This window comes from Onthophagus taurus, chromosome 7 (genome assembly GCF_036711975.1).
Source record: "Onthophagus taurus isolate NC chromosome 7, IU_Otau_3.0, whole genome shotgun sequence".
Classification (NCBI taxonomy): Eukaryota; Metazoa; Arthropoda; class Insecta; order Coleoptera; family Scarabaeidae; genus Onthophagus; species Onthophagus taurus.
This window is the reverse complement of record NC_091972.1, coordinates 2,198,535-2,215,592: the sequence shown is the minus strand read 5'-3', so window position 1 is coordinate 2,215,592 and position 17,058 is coordinate 2,198,535. Positions and strand designations below refer to the sequence as shown.

At 31.6% G+C, this 17,058-nt stretch overlaps 1 protein-coding gene and 1 long non-coding RNA gene across 4 annotated transcripts in view; both read left to right on the top strand.

Moving 5' to 3' along the window:
- The window catches only part of LOC111421286 (KH domain-containing, RNA-binding, signal transduction-associated protein 2-like), a 249,709-nt gene that overhangs the window by 133,221 nt on the left and 99,430 nt on the right, over positions 1 to 17,058 (top strand). The gene's annotated exons all lie outside the window — the stretch shown is intronic.
- LOC111421277 (uncharacterized) lies at positions 6,717 to 7,874 on the top strand. Its single transcript, XR_002707173.2, has 4 exons — positions 6,717 to 6,731; positions 6,854 to 6,976; positions 7,027 to 7,650; positions 7,703 to 7,874. It is a non-coding gene; the product is annotated as an uncharacterized lncRNA (long non-coding RNA).

Sequence of the window (17,058 nt, the reverse complement as noted above, 5' to 3'; positions counted from 1 at the left end):
TCCTTGATAAGTTAATGTTGGCATAGGTTCGCTTTTTTTGATAATTCTTTTCGTTGTTTTCCACATTCCCGGATCATTCGTCTTAATATTTTCTATTAAATTATTGTAAGTATCTATTCGATGTTTATTTAGTTCGTTAGTAATTTGGTGAGTTAAATAGTTAAGTTCTCTTTTAATAGCTGGATCACGTGTTCTCTGCCATTCTCTTCTTACACGACTTTTTTGTTTAATCAGTTGAATAATGTAAGATGGAGGAATGTAGTGATTAGGATTAGTAGATGTTTTGGTGGGCTTGAAGCTACTACGTACAGATGTACATATTTTATTGGTAAGAATCCTCAAGTTATTGTCTATGTCAGAAGGCGTTATTATATTGTTTATCGGTATTCTTACTTTTACTACTTCTTCTCTGAATTGTTCCCAATCCACTATTCCATATATTAACCTGGGCCTGATACTTTTAAATTTAGGTTTACGAGCTATTGTTATTATAATCGGTAGATGATCTGAATTTAATTCGTGGATTACTGTTTGTTCAATAGGCAATGATATCAGTTTCGTAACTAGTACGACTAAGATATCTGGTTGATGATCATTTCTATACGGGTAATAGGTGTATTCATCAGGTGCGTGGATGAGTAACCCTACATCAGTAAGGATGTTGTTTAGGATTTGACCGCTAGGATTGTTGGCTCTACATCCCCAAATTTGGTTTTTACTATTTAAATCTCCTATTACTATGGTTGGTATTGATGAGTTAAACATTATTTCAAAGTCTTTTTTATCTAGTTTGACATTTGGCTGTTTATAAGCACATATAATTCTTAACTTAGTTTTATTTTCGAGATTAACAGTAATTCCTACAGTTTCGACTGATTTTGTCTCAGGAAGCAGCCATTCCGAATGAAGCAGACAGTTGTTAATAAAGATAGCAACACCACCTGCTGCTGCTCTTGATGGACGATCTTTTCGATATATACTATAACCCCTATTGAAAGTAGCTCTCTGTCTGCTAGGTGAGTTTCTGTGATACATGCGATGTCTATCTTATATCTTGCTAGAAAAGCAGCCAATAGATTTTTTTGTAATTTGATCCCATTAATGTTGAAATTTAAAATGTTGATGTCATTGAGTGACCTGTCTAATTTAGGCATTGAGGATGTTTGGGATTAGTTCATTGATAATAAAAGATTTTAACTTAAGGATAAGTGGAGTAATAAGGTTTTTTAGGAAATTTAGGATGGTATCTGACAGGGCTGAGGGATTGGGAAGGTTACTCAATAGGTTGTTATTTGTTTCTTCGGTGGAATTTAAATTGTTGTTATTGCATGAGGAGGGTTGCGTTTTTGTAGCTGTTGCGTAAGAAGAATGGGTGATACGTGGTGGATATTGTTTGTTGCTTTCATTCTGTTGATCGTGGTTTACATTTTGTTGACGTCTGAGGTTATATCGGTTGTGTTGTTCTTGAATTTCTTTATGAGTTTTACATCCTCTATAATTCGAAGGATGTTCATCTCCGCAATTCGCGCATTTAGGTGGTTCTGGAGCTTTCTTTTTACAATTAATATATGAGTGTCCTTCGCCACATTTAACACACCTTGGTTGTAGAGCGCAATAATTTTTTGTGTGGCCATATCTCTGGCAGTTGTGACATTGTGGGATATGTGATGACCTTTTGCGGGGTTCTACCATAACTATTGCCTTAAATATTTTATTGACATTAAATATTTCTTTTGCGTTATCTGTGGCTGTTAGTTCCACCGCGCATAAAGGCATTGGGTGCTTACTTTTGTTCAAAAGTCGGGTTACTTTGATTATAGGTAATTTTTTAATTTTTAATTCATCTTCTATTTCTTTGTCAGTTAAAGAAATGGGTACGTTTCTGATTACTACTGATAATGGTTTGTTATTTGGGTCTTGGAAGGTATGATATTCTACTTTATTCTCTTTGTAGTACTTCGTAAGGGTTCGATAATCATTAGCGTTTGTTAAATTAATTTTGAGGTAAGTATTTTTATATGCGGTAGTAAACGTTTCAGTTGTTAGTGCTTTTATGTCATTTATTATTTCATTGTGGTTAGTAGCGTTGCGTAAGAATATAGGTGGAATTTTTAGTATATTTGATTGCGGCTCATCTCCGCTTTTTTTACTATCATTCGATTTTGATGAACTACCCTTATTACTCGTACTATCATTGTTATTTTTTGATTCATTATCTTCGTTCTGACTATCCTGAGTTATTATATCCATAGAATCTTCATTTGTTGATAACGGATAATATCGGTTTTGTGTAACTAGTTTGTCTGGTGGGCACCAGTTGTATCGTTTAGTGACCTCGCTTACGGGAGGGGATAACTGGTCTCGAGAACGTTTTTGGCTCGCAGACATTGTCTATTAATAAAACCACCCCGAAGGATGACAATTCGATCTAACTACCAATTATTACTTTTGTAGAAGGCCCGTCGTTTTGTGTTTGAGATAAGTTACTCACGTGGAGTTTTATTTTAACAAATAACTCACTTTCGTGTTATACGGGAAACTCGTTCACGAAACACGTTCATTCACTTCGAATACTCCGACACCGAAAAAATTATTTTCTAATATATAGTTTCTGATACATAGGTTAATTAGATAATGTAATAATGCAATATACATGAACCAGGCGGGATAACAATAGAATATATAACACAATATTTATTTAGGTTTTCCCTAATTAGGTCTACCGCCATCCAAAATACCAACCCCATAGAATATTGTATAGAAGGAATTGATGAAAAAATAATTAAATAACTAGAAAATTTAGGGTAATCTACGAAATTAAAAAAAAAACTTGATGAGAACGATTTAATAGAAAATTTGGTTTAGTTAAAGTTGTCAAAAGAAAAAATTATGTGTGAATCCAATTAAAATTAACAAAGTAATTTATAATTTAAGAAATTCAGAAGCATACAATTATATCATTTTAATTTTTAATCTTCTCGCTGAATAATATACCTAATTCAGTTCTCAACTTTAAAAAACCACAGTTTCATAATTTATTTTTATAGGTATACATAGTATATAATGTTCGAACGTAAAATTGAACGAAAAAGGTAAAAATATAGTTGGTAAACGCTGTCGGTGCCATTTGGAACAGAATTCAATCCCATTTAGATATAATCCGCTCGATTTTATTAGTACCTTTTTCGGTCACTTTCAAAATAAACCGTTTCAACGAAAAATATCACAGTTTTGTACTGAGGGACGAGAGCCACTCCATCCACACCGATAATTTTGTGCAAATCGTAAATTTCCCGCTGAGTGTTTCTTTGCGAGAGTCAAAGCGGTGCTTTTTTCTCTACCAGAAAAAGCTTTCTCTTTATTTTCGAACGGAAAAAGGTACACTTCGTTGAAATGAGTGTTGAAGAAAAAAAGTCAGAGGGTCTTTTTAGTAGGGAGATAAAACGGCTTTATGTTTGTTTTTTTATTTAACTATTTGTTTTGATACATAAATTTGCAAATTCGATTTGTATCACAAAAAAAATCAATAATTTATTGTATACAGTATGGTTCAAAATTATACTTCAAAGTATATGGAGGAGATGGCTCCATCATAATCTCGTAGTCTATCTCTCACATCTCTATGTGGTTCTGCAAACTTTGCTGTTCCTCGACATTATCCATATCCTGATTCTGTATGTCATCTTCGTCCACGTCAGAATTATCCTATTCATAATCAGAGATTAATTTCCAATCATTGAACCCAAACAAACCTGAAATCATTCAACGTAGAATCAGAAAATTCCACAATATAAGGACCGACTAGCACGAAATGAAGCTGTCAGAAGGATAGTTGAAATTATGAAAAAAAGAGTTCCTAATTTTGGCAAACGATACATATATTGCAAAGATGTAAAAGAATCTCCAGAGGCTAAAAATCTTAAGTTGCTTAACGTTGCTTGCAGTTTTACGTGAGCTGGAAGGGCATCTCTCATATAAGTATGTTCTTTTTGTATTTTAGAGGATAACAAAAACATGAAACTCTCTTTAGTCATTCTTAAATGATTAAACTTAGGTTATTTCTACGTGCAATCCACAATTTAATCCTAGCTTTTTTTTTGCTAATACATGTGCAGTTCCAAGGAGCACATTTGGACTACCACATTGATGCCAGCGCGAAGTACATCACATGACGCCATTTTTATTGCTAATTGGCGCCACTAAACTGGCTTCTTACCGGCACCAGTTATCTGTGCATGTGGGAACTTAGCTTAACTCGCAATATATTAATGCAGTAACCATAATTACGAAACTACTATACACTTGCACTATCTCACATAAAATGCAACATAGCTTAATAGTACAGGCATTGGGTAGTTTTGTAAATGAAAAGTGTTGCTTGGAAAAAGATAATGTGATAGTGCACAACTAGAACTAACACTAGACCGAGAACTAGAAACATTCAGATTTAGCCTCACGTCTCTCAAGACGGCTAAACCCGAATGATTCTAGTTCTAGGTCTAGTGTTAGTTCTAGTTTTACACTTGCACTGTCACTAGAACTAACACTAGACTTAGAACTAGAAACATTCGGGTTTACCCGCACGTCTATTCAAAACGGCTAAACCCGAATGATTCTAGTGCTTGATCTTGTGTTAGTTCTAGTGACAGTGCAAGTGTAGTTCTAGGTATAGTGTTAGTTCTAGTTTTACACTTGCACTGTCACTAGAACTAACACTAGACTTAGAACTACAAACATTCGGGTTTAACGGCACGTCTCTCAAGGCGACAAAACCCGAATGTTTCTAGTTCTAGGTCTAGTGTTAGTTCTAATTTTACACTATCACTAGAACTAACACAAGACCTAGAACTAGAATCATTCGGGTTTAGCCGTCTTGAGAGACGTGCGGCTAAACCCGAATGTTTCTAGTTCTAGGTCTAGTGTTAGTTCTAGTTTTACACTAGCACTAAAACTAACACAAGACCTACAACTAAAATCAATCGGGTTTAGCCGTCTTGAAAGACGTGCGGCTAAACCCGAATGTTTCTAGTTCTAGGTCTAGTGTTAGTTCTAATTTTACACTATCCCTAGAACTAACACAAGACCTAGAACTAGAATCATTCGGGTTTAGCCGTCTTGAGAGACGTGCGGCTAAATCGGAATGTTTCTAGTTCTAGGTCTAGTGTTAGTTCTAGTTTTACCCTAGCACTATCACTAAAACTAACACAAGACCTAGAACTAGAATCATTCGGGTTTAGCCGTCTTGAGAGATGTGCGGCTAAATCGGAATGCTTCTAGTTCTAGGTCTAGTGTTAGTTCTAGTTTTACCGTAGTACTATCACTAAAATTAACACAAGACCTAGTACTACGGTAAAACTAGAACTAACACTAGACCTAGAACTAGAATCATTCGGGTTTAGCCGTCTTGAGAGACGTGCGGCTAAACCCGAATGTTTCTAGTTCTAGGTCTAGTGTTAGTTCTAGTTTTACACTAGCACTAGAACTAACACAAGACCTACAACTAGAATCAATCGGGTTTAGCCGTCTTGAGAGATGTGCGGCTAAATCGGAATGCTTCTAGTTCTAGGTCTAGTGTTAGTTCTAGTTTTACCGTAGTACTATCACTAAAACTAACACAAGACCTAGAACTAGAATCAATCGGGTTTAGCCGTCTTGAGAGACGTGCGGCTAAACCCGAATGTTTCTAGTTCTAGGTCTAGTGTTAGTTCTAGTTTTACCGTAGTACTATCACTAAAACTAACACAAGACCTAGAACTAGAATCATTCGGGTTTAGTCGTCTTGAGAGACGTGCGGCTAAACCCGAATGTTTCTAGTTCTAGGTCTAGTGTTAGTTCTAATTTTACACTATCACTAGAACTAACACAAGACCTAGAACTAGAATCATTCGGGTTTAGTCGTCTTGAGAGACGTGCGGCTAAATCCGAATGTTTCTAGTTCTAGGTCTAGTGTTAGTTCTAGTTTTACACTAGCACTAGAACTAACACAAGACCTACAACTAGAATCAATCGGGTTTAGCCGTATTGAGAGACGTGCGGCTAAACCCGAATGTTTCTAGTTTTAGGTCTAGTGTTAGTTCTAGTATTAGTGCAATAAAAATATGCAACATAGTAATACCTTATGCTGACTAGCTATCTACGACTGTCACTAGAAGTAACACTAGACTTAGAACTAGAAACATTCGGATTTAGCCGCACGTCTCTCAAGACGGCTAAACCCGAATGATTCTAGTTCTAGGTCTTGTGTTAGTTCTAGCGATAGTGCCAGTGTAAAACTAGAACTAACACTAGACCTAGAACTAGAAACATTCAGGTTTAACCGTCTTAAGAGACGCCAGCTATCTATTATATCGAGGTTTTACTGTAATGTCAAATTATATTGACATGTTGTATTTTATGTGGAACAAAGTAAATAAGTTTCTATGAAAATATATTTTTATATATTACATCTTAAGTGAAATTCACTGCATACACACTTGTTATATCTAGCTATATGTCAAAGAAATTTCGGAACACCTATATTTTCGACTAAAATAACCGGAAGAGTTTGTACGTCATCTGTATTAATTAACCTTTGTAGCTCAGATTTTAGATGTCGTTATAACTTGAGTATGACCCAGTTATAAAGTTTTACAGGCTTTAGTGCTAAGAGTAATTTAAAGAACCATATTTATAGGAGTTTTCGGTCCCAAAATGTGGAGATAAGAGGAGCTACAACTTACTAGATTTTGAACGTAAGTCGAGATTTACAACTAAATTATTATCATTTTTCATAAATACTATTTTATTTTCAAACAAATAAATACTCTTAGATAAATTTTGTCTTTATCGTTAAGAAACTCATCTTTATCTCAAGGTTCGACAACGCGTGTTTATTTTTTGATGGAGAGGTTAAGCAAGAAAGTAAACATTCGATTTGATTACAGCCAGTTTATAAGATACTTTTCATACGATTACAATGTATAAGTCGGGTTTTAAGGTAATTTTTTTGTATTTATTATAAATAATTAATAACGCATTTTTTTATAGATAGTTATAACGATTTGTTTTGTTTTATTTGTTACCGCTGTGTTTGGTGATGATGAACTGGCTTTTAATAATCCTTACATCGGCGATGTAAAACCAATAAAATTACCAAAAAAGTCTTCTTCTGGCCAATTCATTCCGCTTCCTCCACTTCCAGATAACGCAATTGAAAGAAAACTTCTTATGGACGTAAATGATCAATCTTTACAATACATTCGATTTAGGAGGTCAAAATTTTCTGGGTATATGGAAAACGAAAATGGAAACAGAGTTTATTCTGATAGTACTTGGAAAAAAGTTTTACGGCCAAATTTGTATTAATAATAAAATTTTTTCAATAAAATGTCTAAATTATGTTTTTTATGTGATCGTTTGATTTTAGGAGTAACTCATAAGAACGAACTTTTGAAAACGGGGGATGTATACCCGGAGACAATTTCGTGTAATTTATAACTGCACCAGATGTATTTTAAATTGCCACCGTGACGGTATAGAATTTATGTATGAACGTGAAGCGATTGGGGGATTCCTACGGCGGTGGCATGTATTTTCGTCGGTTATGCGTTTTATGAACGTAATATTTTAGAGGGCGCGCTTTATGTTTGGATCAGCATCTTTATGATCTGGGTACTGCATTATTCCGAGACCATATTCAACCGATCTCTATTGTATCTTGTAGATTCTTTGGCTTTATCGTCCAATATCTGACCGCAAACATTCTTTACGAAGTAAATATGACGCGGTGGTTATTCGAAATGCATAACGTACTTTCAAACAAACACATCGATCAAATAAGATTATAAGTTATATATTATATATTTTTATGAATACTTATTAAACGACTCTAAATACGAGATTATTCACTAACCTCTTAAGCGCTTATGTCGCATTTAATCGTCATCACGAAAGTCGCTGCGAAGTGGGTATGCCGGATATATTCGCATCTTAGAAATTAAAGTGATATTCAATAGGCAAGACGATTTTCGCCACGTATATTTATATTATATTTATTAACACGATGTATTTGGGTTAAAAAATAAAAAAGTTGGGTTGAAAACTGTCAAATGTCAAAATTAAATACAACGATTTTTAATAAATATTGAAATCATCTTAATAAGAATCAAAAATACTTGAATTTGATACCAAACACGATGTATTTGGTTTAAAAAATAAAAAAGTTAGGTTAGAAACTGTCAAATGTCAAAATTGAAAATAACGACTTTTTGATAAATATTGAAATGACCTTAATAAGCGTCAAAAATGCTTTAATTTAATACCAAACATGATATATTTAGGTTAAAACATAAAAAAGTTAAGTTAAAAACTGTCAAATGTCAAAATTAAATGTAAGTATTTTAGATAAATATTGAAATGATCGTAATAAGAATCAAAAATGCTTTCATTTGATACCAAACGCGCTGTCTTTGGGTTAAAAAATAAGAAAGTTAGGTTAGAAACTGTCAAATGTCAAAATCAAATGTAAGTTTTTTTGATAAATATTGAAATGACCTTAATAAGCGTCAAAAATGCTTTAATTTAATACCAAACATGGTATATTTGGGTTAAAAAATAAAAAGTTAGGTTAAAAACTGTCAAATCTCAAAATAAAATATAACGATTTTTTTGATAAATATTGCAATGATTTTAATACGAATCAAAAATGCTTTAATTTCATATCAAACAGGATGTATTTGGGTTAAAAAATAAAAAAGTTAGGTTAGAAACTGTCAAATGTCAAAATTAAATGTAACTTTTTTTGATAAATATTGAAATGATCCTAATAAGAATCAAGAATGCTTTAATTTGATGCCAAACACGATATATTTGGGTTAAAAAATAAAAAAAAATAGGTTAGGAACTGTCAAATGTCAAAATTAAATGTAACTTTTTTTGATAAATATTGAAATGATCCTAATAAGAATCATGAATGCTTTAATTTGATGCCAAACACAATATATTTGGGTTAAAAAATAAAAAAAAAATAGGTTAGGAACTGTCAAATGTAAGATTTTTTGATAAATATTGAAATGGTCGTAATAAGAATCAAAAATGCTTTAATTTGATACCAAATACGATGTATTTTGGTGAAAAAATAAAAAAGTTAGGTTAGAAACTGTCAAATGTCAAAATTAAATATAACGATTTTTTGATAACTATTGAAATGATCTTAATAAGAATAAAAAATGCTTTAATTGGATACCAAACACGATGTAGTTGAGTGAAAAAATAAAAAAGTTCGGTTAAAAACTGTCAAATGTCAAATAATCGCCATTTTTTTTTGGTAAAGATTAAAATATCTCGATAACGGTTGGAGATAAATAAGTCGAGTTTGGGTTCATTTTACAGGATTTTTTATTTTCTATCCATTAATGTTAAAAAAAGAACCAAACGCGATGTATTTGGGTTAAAAAATAAGAAAGTTAGGTTAGAAACTGTCAAATGTCAAAATTAAATGTAAGTTTTTTTGATAAATATTGAAATGACCTTAATAAGCGTCAAAAATGCTTTAATTTAATACCAAACATGATATATTTGGGTTAAAAAATAAAAAGTTAGGTTAAAAACTGTCAAATCTCAAAATTAAATATAACGATTTTTTTGATAAATATTGCAATGATTTTAATACGAATCAAAAATGCTGTAATTTGATAACCAAACAGGATGTATTTGGGTTAAAAAATAAAAAAGTTAAGTTAGAAACTGTCAAATGTCAAAATTAAATGTAACTTTTTTTGATAAATATTGAAATGATCCTAATAAGAATCAAGAATGCTTTAATTTGATGCCAAACACGATATATTTGGGTTAAAAAATAAAAAAAATAGGTTAAGAACTGTCAAATGTCAAAATTAAATATAGCGATTTTTTGATAAATATTGAAATGATCGTAACAAGAATCAAAAGTGCTTTAATTTGATATCAAACACGATGTATTTTGGTTAAAAAATAAAAAAGTTAAGTTAGAAACTGTCAAATGTCAAAATTAAATATAACGATTTTTTGATAACTATTGAAATGATCTTAATAAGAATAAAAAATGCTTTAATTTGATACCAAACACGATGTAGTTGGGTGAAAAAATAAAAAAGTTCGGTTAAAAACTGTCAAATGTCAAATAATCGCCATTTTTTTTTTTGGTAAAGATTAAAATATCTCGATAACGGTTGGAGATAAATAAGTCGAGTTTGGGTTCATTTTAAAGGATTTTTTATTTTCTATCCATTAATGTTAAAAAAAGAACAGCTTTATAACTAAAAAAAAATTCTGAATTGATCCTTATTAAGAAACAAATACGACTTCATCCGGCTAATCCGCTAGTAATTAGTAATCCACTGAGTGCAACGGTCGGGATAGCTGTCCGAATTTGTGTGCACTAAAATTATTCATTCAAACTTTTTGGACATAACTACCATAAATTGTTACCAAATTCATCGAACACTTGGTGATAAAAAATAACGGCTACATTTTTTGATGGACCTGGGTGAAATGCTTGTCGAAAAATATGCTAATCTTTCAGAAGACCGATCAAGGACACCGAGTCCTTCTTGGCTACTAGAGCGACATTTCCCAGATTTCATTCCACCTACAATAAAACAAAAGCCGACAAAACGATGCGTCCTTTGTTATGAAAACAAAATTAGAAAGGAATGACGATACTGGTGCAACATGGCATCTGAAACGTCAAACATTTCTTCAAAAGACGCACTACTTAACTCGAAAGTTTCTAGTTCTAAGTCCACATACGCTCGACGTAAAAAGCGCTTAAGAGGTTAATGATCTCTATTATTACAATACAACCTTTAAATTTAATTAAGCCGTAAACATTATTGATTTGAAAATATCTCTAGAGAGGAGTAGAACACGGAATAATATTCTACATATATCCCTAGGTTTAATATTCAATGACATTACGTAATTCACGTGGCCTCGATGGAAACATTTACACTACAATATTCGGTTCCATTGCATCCATTACCGATAGCAAAAGCTCGTCAGGGTCGGTCGTGTTTTAATAGTCGTTTGTTGACGGTTGGGACCGTAACATTTCCGCTGATGTTAATTCAATATCGAAGTTTCCCCCAATGTAAACACGTCGACGCAGTACCCATTTACCTGCACCTATGTATGGTTGGTGTGGTGTGTATTCGATTAAAATAAAAAAGTGTGCAGTACCAGTTTCGAATGGACAATATTTGATCATCCAATAAGTTTGAACTGACGCGAAATAACTGCGTCTCATTTAGTCGGGCTTCAACTGGTCCGCAAGTTTTAAATAAACAAGTCCACATCCAATTCAAACTTTTATTACTATACTATTCATCCGGCGGCAGTAAATTTTACTTTATTTGAAAGTTGAAATCGAAATTATTTTTTGATCTCAAAACAAATTAAAAACAATATTGTAGATATTGTTTTCGACGTAACACTGGTTGAAAGGTTTATGCTTAGTCCGATGTCAAATGTTAATTAGCGGTAGTCTGTTGTTGTTGTTTGTACAAGTGAAAGCAGTCGAGTCACCGATACAGGCCGCAATACTCACAATGTACACCACAAACATTGTATAGCCGAAGTCGACACAAACTCGTTAGCGATGTTTTTAATAATTAACACTACAACAACTGGTAACGCGTTGTACATTACACTTCATACGTCATGTGCCTAAAACGTATAAAATAACATTCCTTTCATTGCCAAAAGCAATTCGTTTTGGCGTTAAACAAATTTCAACCGCTTTGTAATAACTACGTTCACGGTATTATCCCCGACGATATTTAGTTTAGCTTTAGGCCTGTTATTTTAGCAAATATTTACCCGCGATATATTCAGGCTTAGTTTCCTTGGTAATAAATCGAGTTTTCGTACGTGATCATGCTTAACCCTTTGTGTCCCGACAGTACTTTAAAGTACCGGTAATTTCAAATACTCAACTGTAGTCATCTATTCGGCGCATTTAGAGCTGTTGGTACTTTCTACTATACAAGAAAGAAAAACGACGCAATCCTCACTATTGTAGGGTTTTTAGGTATATTTTAACTTATTCATCCACATGTGAGGTTAGAAGATCCAGATCCAGATCATTTTAAAAAGAAAGCATTGAGCTTTAATTTAAAATAAGTCTCATTCCAATTTCAATAAACACGGCTTCCAGGAATTTTTAAATTAGCATCTTTTTTGACTCTTTTAAATGTAAGTTTTATTTCAACATTTTTTTTCTCAATATTTTTCCAATCCAACCCAATAATTATTATACATCATTTTAAAGAGCAACCTTTGAGCTTTAATTTAAAATAAGTTTCATTTCTTAATTTCAATAAATACGGTTTCCAGGAATTTTTAAATTAGCATCTTTTTTGACACTTTTAGGTTATACGAAAATGTAAGTTTTGTTTCAACATTTTCTTTCTCAATATTTTTCCAATCCAACCCAACAATTATTATACATCATTTTAAAGAGAAAGCTTTGAGCTTTAATTAAGAATAAGTCTCATTCATTTATTTCAATCAATACGGCTTCCATGAATATTTAAATTAGCATCTTTTTTGACACTTTTCGGTTATACGAAAATGTAAGTTTTGTTTCAACATTTTTTTTCTAAATATTTTTCCAATCCAATCCAACAATTATTATACATCATTTTAAAGAGAAAGCTTTGAGCTTTAATTTAAAATAAGTTTCATTCCTTAATTTCAATAAATACGGCTTCCAAGAATTTTTAAATTAGCATCTTTTTTGACGCTTTTAGGTTATACGAAAATATAAGTTTTGTTTCAACATTTCTTTTCTCAATATTTTTCCAATCCAACCCAACAATTATTATACATCATTTTAAAGAGAAAGCTTTGGGCTTTAATTTAAAATAAGTTTCATTCCTTAATTTCAATAAATACGGCTTCCAGGAATTTTTAAATTAGCATCTTTTTTGACACTTTTAGGTTATACGAAAATGTAAGTTTTGTTTCAATATTCTTTTTCTCAATATTTTTCCAATCCAACCCAACAATTATTATACATCATTTTAAAGAGAAAGCTTTAAGCTTTAATTTAGAATAAGAATCATTCCTTAATTTCAATAAACACGGCTTCTAGGAATTTTTAAATTAGCATCTTTTCTGACTCTTTTAGGTTATAGGAAAATGTAAGTTTTGTTTCAACATTTTTTTTCTCAATATTTTTTCAATCCAACCCAACAATTATTATACATCATTTTAAAGAGAAAGCTTTGAGCTTTAATTTAAAGTAAGTTTAATTCCTTAATTTCAATAAATACGGCTTCCAGGAATTTTTAAATTAGCATCTTTTTTCACACTTTTAGGTTATACGAAAATGTAAGTCTTGTTTCAACATTTTTTTTCTCAATATTTTTCCAATCCAACCTAACAATTATTATACATCATTTTAAAGAGAAAGCTTTGAGCTTTAATTTAAAATAAGTTTCATTTCTTAATATCAATAAATACGGCTTCCAGGAATTTTTAAATTAGCATCTTTTTTGACACATTTAGGTTATACGAAAATACAAGTTTTGTTTCAACATTTTTTTTCTCAATATTTTTCCAATCCAATCCAACAATTATTATACATCATTTTAAAGAGAAAGCTTTGAGCTTTAATTTAAAACAAGTTTCATTCCTTAATTTCAATAAGTACGGCTTCCAGGAATTTTTAAATTAGCATCTTTTTTGACACTTTTAGGTTATACGAAAATATGTTTTGTTTCAAAATTTTTTTTCTCAATATTTTTCCAATCCAACCCAATAATTATTACACATCATTTTAAAGAGAAAGCTTTGAGCTTTAATTTAAAACAAGTTTCATTCCTTTATTTCAATCAATACGGTTTCCATGAATATTTAAATTAGCATCTTTTTTGACACTTTTAGGTTATACGAAAATGTAAGTTTTGTTTCAACATTTTTTTTCTCAATATTTTTCCAATCCAACCCAACAATTATTATACATCATTTTAAAGAGAAAGCTTTGAGCTTTAATTAAGAATAAGTCTCATTCATTTATTTCAATCAATACGGCTTCCATGAATATTTAAATTAGCATCTTTTTTGACACTTTTAGGTTATACGAAAATGTAAGTTTTGTTTCAACATTTTTTTTCTAAATATTTTTCCAATCCAATCCAACAATTATTATACATCATTTTAAAGAGAAAGCTTTGAGCTTTAATTTAAAATAAGTTTCATTCCTTAATTTCAATAAATACGGCTTGCAAGAATTTTTAAATTAGCATCTTTTTTGACGCTTTTAGGTTATACGAAAATATAAGTTTTGTTTCAACATTTCTTTTCTCAATATTTTTTCAATCCAACCCAACAATTATTATACATCATTTTAAAGAGAAAGCTTTGGGCTTTAATTTAAAGTAAGTTTAATTCCTTAATTTCAATAAATACGGCTTCCAGGAATTTTTAAATTAGCATCTTTTTTGACACATTTAGGTTATACGAAAATACAAGTTTTGTTTCAACATTTTTTTTCTCAATATTTTTCCAATCCAATCCAACAATTATTATACATCATTTTAAAGAGAAAGCTTTGAGCTTTAATTTAAAACAAGTTTCATTCCTTAATTTCAATAAGTACGGCTTCCAGGAATTTTTAAATTAGCATCTTTTTTGACACTTTTAGGTTATACGAAAATATGTTTTGTTTCAAAATTTTTTTTCTCAATATTTTTCCAATCCAACCCAATAATTATTACACATCATTTTAAAGAGAAAGCTTTGAGCTTTAATTTAGAATAAGAATCATTCCTTAATTTCAATAAATACGGCTTCCAGGATTTTTTAAATTAGCATCTTTTTTCACACTTTTAGGTTATACGAAAATGTAAGTTTTGTTTCAACATTTTTTTTCTCAATATTTTTCCAATCCAATCCAACAATTATTATACATCATTTTAAAGAGAAAGCTTTGAGCTTTAATTTAAAACAAGTTTCATTCCTTAATTTCAATAAGTACGGCTTCCAGGAATTTTTAAATTAGCATCTTTTTTGACACTTTTAGGTTATACGAAAATATGTTTTGTTTCAAAATTTTTTTTCTCAATATTTTTCCAATCCAACCCAATAATTATTACACATCATTTTAAAGAGAAAGCTTTGAGCTTTAATTTAGAATAAGAATCATTCCTTAATTTCAATAAATACGGCTTCCAGGATTTTTTAAATTAGCATCTTTTTGACACTTTTAGGTTATACGAAAATATAAGTTTTGTTTCAACATTTTTTTTCTCAATATTTTTCCAATCCAATCCAACAATTATTATACATCATTTTAAAGAGAAAGCTTTGAGCTTTAATTTAAAATGAGTTTCATTCCTTAATTTCAATAAATACGGCTTCCATGAATTTTTAAATTAGCATCTTTTTTAACACTTTTAGGTTATACGAAAATGTAAGTTTTATTTCAACATTTTTTTCTCAATATTTTTCCAATCCAACTCGACGAATATTATATATCATTCTAAAGAGAAAGCTTTGAGCTTTAATTTAAAATAACATTCATTCCTTAATTTCAATAAATACGGCTTCCAGGATTTTTTAAATTAGCATCTTTTTTGACACTTTCAGGTTATACGATAATGTTAGTTTTAACTCAATACTCTTTTTCTCAATATTTTTCTAATTCATCCCATCGATTATTATACATCGATTTAAACAGAAAGTTTTAAGCTTCAATTTAAAATAAGTTTCATTTCTTAATTTCAATAAACAAAGTTTCAAAATTTTTGACTTCTTGGTACACAAAGGGTTAATTAGCTGACGAATTATGTTCAAAAGGAAACCATTCTGTACAAATGACTATTTACTTACTTTGCGTTGAGATGTCAAAAAAAAAGAAGTAAACATTTTTTGTGTTAACACAAAAGCAGATGTGACAGGAACCTCTACAAATCTCTTACGCACACTGTGCGTGAGGTGATTTGGAGAACTCCGAGTTGAATACAAAGTGCTTTTGATGCCATCAGCTTAAACGCCTGTACACTTCGTAGCCCGGCGCCTCCACCATTTTTCTCTTTCTACTCCACCGCATTGTTACTACCCTCTTCGATGTCGTTTAACGGAACTCGTAAGAGTGGAAGTGAAAGGACACGGTCATCAGGAACTGAGAGGGTCCCTTCTAATCTTCCGACACCTCTATCATGTCGTGTTATCCGCTTTAATGCGAAGAGGTCGACGTGGGAGTGAGGTATATCCGGTTTTTTTAAAATCATTGAAGTGATTGATGGATGGACTCGTCTCGTGGCACGAATTTCCTATATTGGTTTCCAAAAGGAGATTTAGTGATGGACGTTTCACGTTTATTAGTTTAGATTACACATAATGAAAAGTTAAAGTTCTTTTACGTAAGAAGGGTAGTTAATAAAGTTTGATTTAATTGTCATAACAAATCGATAGATTACTATTTACAACGATTAATTATTCTTGTCCATTTTAACATGCGGATTAATAATGACAAATGGTCAGAAATGATCCGTGCGACACTAAAATCTTGCACTTCTCCACCGAACACAATCGCATTAACAGTGGCCGATGTGGTGATTTATGGAATTGTCGAAATAACAATTGGTACTCTCGAAGCTCGTTTAGCTTTCATCCGTCATGGGGCGGTGTACAGAATTGTTTTTCAGGCAACGCGGTTCGATCGATAATTGTTCGCCATCGTTCAAACGTTATCATTTTAGGAGAACGGGGAGGTTGGAATTGAAATCTCGCATTCTGTGTGAATTGAGCTTCCCAATTCAGCCTAATTAAACTTCTGATGGCGTCCGCGGATACGATCATGCTTTGATGAATGTGCCGGATAATGACGTTCGGAATGCACATGCATCTCGGTGACCGATAGACTTGTTAATTAGAGCAAAAGGGAAGGGTGTTCTAGTGAACAATGTGATATTATCGATCGGCGTTTATTGCGATGTTATTCGAAAATCTCATTAATATACTGAAAGCTTAAACTAATCAACAACTTATAGATACGATAACGTACAAGGTGATTAAGAATTTTTAAACTGAAAT